Source organism: Halyomorpha halys, unplaced genomic scaffold, assembly GCF_000696795.3.
Source record: "Halyomorpha halys isolate HHAL.00 unplaced genomic scaffold, Hhal_1.1 Scaffold1951.1, whole genome shotgun sequence".
NCBI lineage: Eukaryota > Metazoa > Arthropoda > Insecta > Hemiptera > Pentatomidae > Halyomorpha > Halyomorpha halys.
Genome location: NW_027111805.1, coordinates 54,514 through 57,721, shown reverse-complemented (window position 1 = coordinate 57,721; position 3,208 = coordinate 54,514). Strand labels below are relative to the sequence as shown.

Genomic DNA, 3,208 nt, shown 5'->3' with positions numbered 1-3,208 from the left:
TTTATATATTTTATTTTATACAATAAAAGTCACCTCATGATTTCACATGGGAAAATCATGTCCTCCATTTTTTCACCTTCACTTCTCTAAAAAAAAATGAAAAAAATAAAAAAAAAAAAATCAATAGTATATTTCTACTCAAATAGTAGAAATATACTAATTTAATGAGCCAACGTTTCGCCCCACGTTGCAGGGCTTCTTCAGGGCTATTTTGACGGCAGTCAAAACTTTAAAAAAAAATGAACAAATGAAAAAAAAAAAAATGAAAAAAAAAAAACAATATTGTTGCTTAAATATTGTTCCTTATTGCCAAATTACCAATCAATTACTTTTGAAAAAGTAGAGCAATATAAAATTATAATATATATATGAACGACCAATGAATAAAATATTATACAGAATGAAATATGTAGAAGATGGTCAGGGTTGCAGTCAAAAAGAACGAAAATAGTTATTTATTTTCCGACGTTTTATCCCACTTTGTAGAACTTCATCAGGGCTCAAAAAAAAAAATAAATAAAAACTACTAAGAACATTTTAAAATAGTAAGATAATATACGTTATAGGGTGGTTCGAAATTTTTTTTTCCTTAACTTTTTTTAAACATTTGTTTTCTTTTTTTTAAAGATATAGAGCTCCAAATGAAAAATTAATTTTTTTAACGTTTTGAAACAGCCGCCATTTTTATTCCCCCTACCTGTACTTCGCAGACTCATCAATTTTGACAAGTAACTATACATAGTTTTCATTGAAGTAATAAAAAATTTTTTTGAATTTTGTATACTATTTGTAAATCATAGGATAATTGGTTTTGTAAATGTAAAATAGTTAAGGTGGTAAAGTGGCAACAATTTTGAGATTTTCTGCTTTATTATTGCGGTGCGTTATTGTTCGATTTTGTATATTAGCAATTAATCAATTAACAAAATGCTAATATTTATTAACTTCCAACATTTCACCTGTTACCTACTTTTGTTATTCATATGCAATTTTTTTTTATTGACAATTTGGTTTACAACTTTCTTAAACATTATAAATTAATACTAAATTACTTAACGTACCTCCAGACGAGGTTAGACATATTATCATTATATTTTAAGGTCATTTTATTTTTTATTTTATAAGTAAAACTCATACTCAAACTCACTATAATCTCCACTTAATGACCTCGATTCATTATATTATGATTAGCTATCTAGTGTGTGTCTTTGTGTATATATGTGTTTGATTATATATATTATTTGTTTGATATACTTAAATCATCATTTTTATCGTATTTTTGTATCATTTGGTTTTATTTTATCCTTTAGTTCATTTTCAGTTGTAATGCTTCATTCATTATTGTATTCTTTATATTAAATATCATGCTACATATTGTACTTATTATTGTATGTTCTATTATATTTATTATATATTGTATTCTTTATTAAATTTTATATTGTATTTTTATTTTAGTCAAGTTCACTTCATACTTATTACGAATACATTCGCCCATTATTGTTAATTTATTGATTGCAAATTCGTTTCATTATTATTGACTTCATACGTTCTTTTATTCATTTTGTTTTAATTTACTCTATTTTAATTTTGGTATTTTGTATTTAGTTGTATTTCCTTGGATGAATGATTGGTTTTATTGCTATAAATTAATTCATATTGTACTGTTCTAACTTATTAATCATACCAGCATCATAACTTATTAATCATAGCACTGTGGACAGCGTTCTAATAATCAAAATTGTAAATAACTCATATTTCATTTATGTTTATCATTTCTCTATATTATTTTGGCACCAGCCGATAGATGTTATCTGGTTTCACCATATCTGATGTATGTTTCTGAATGAATAAATAAATAAATTAAATATGATGTTCCTTAAGTTAGGGGTTGAAAGGTTAAGTAACAATATTAAATAAGACTTAAGTATAACCTTCAAAAAATTTAGAAAGTGTATATAAACTGTGAATTTCAAATTTGATGTATGTTAATTACAATTATTAATGATTTAATAAAAGATGATAAAAATATTTTAATTATTTATTATATATATATAGATATACTATATCTATATATAATTCATAAAAATAGATATTTTTAATTAATAGTTATGAAAACATATCGGGTTAGGTTGCACATATATCATTCTCACCTGACAACTAATCAATGAAAACCCTATCAAAGAAACTTGGTCATGCTGAACAGGATAGTTAATTAAAATACTAAATTAAAAAAAAAATAAACGTAATACAAAATTCAGAACTATACATTCTTCTTTTCAAATACTAAATTAAGGAAAAAAAGTCAAATTCGATTTTAACATCCTTCAAAACCCTTAAATACGATTTTTTTAAATTAAAAATTATATATTTTTTAACTAGATTCATTGGAGGATTTTTTTAATCTCCTGATGTCCGTTTTCCACATAAAATTCATAATTTTATTTTTTTTTTAAAGGTTATTTGATGACGGATATCAACTTCATTTCTCCTCAAAAAAATATTTAACCATTCTTCGAATGGTAAGTCAGATCATCTTTTGATATTATACTCATAATATATACATAATAATAATGATATATATGTCTTTCATTCTGAATATACGACATATTCTCAAGTGACTTCGTTTGGCGATACCAATTTATATGGGTTTTTATAATTTAGTTATCAATCAGTTATTATTAACTGAGAATTGCATGCCAAAATTCCAGTATTACGAGGAAACTGAAGAATTCATAATTTTATGACAGAATATTATAAAGTTGTGCATTTCTGTGGAGGAAAACGAGGAATCGTTCGTACATATGACAAAAGGAGCAACAAAAAACACGGGAAAGATGATTTTATCCGTTATACAGAATGGTTTAATATAATAAGAACACAAAAACCAAATTAAGTTGTAATTGCTCGCAAGTACGACAAAAAAATAATATCTTATTATAATATTTTTAAAAAATCATCTCATAGTTATAGAATTATTTTATCTAAAACATAGTTTCAAAGGACACAAATTTGAAAATCGAGGGACAGTCTATCGAATCTCGAGAATCATCCTAGAGTATCTTGTGACTTCAGTACCAAATACAAAATTGACGTAGCCTCCGAAAGTTATGGACCACGCACGTTCAGATTTTTTTTTTCGATTTTTACATTACATATATCTCGAAACGAATACATCAAATTTTGAGGGGGGTTCAGATATAGATATATA

At 25.0% G+C, this 3,208-nt stretch overlaps 1 protein-coding gene across 1 annotated transcript in view; it reads right to left on the bottom strand.

Annotated features, from left to right (window-relative positions):
- LOC106690895 (acetylcholine receptor subunit beta-like 2) overlaps positions 1–3,208 on the bottom strand; it is a 20,014-nt gene that overhangs the window by 16,046 nt on the left and 760 nt on the right. The gene's annotated exons all lie outside the window — the stretch shown is intronic.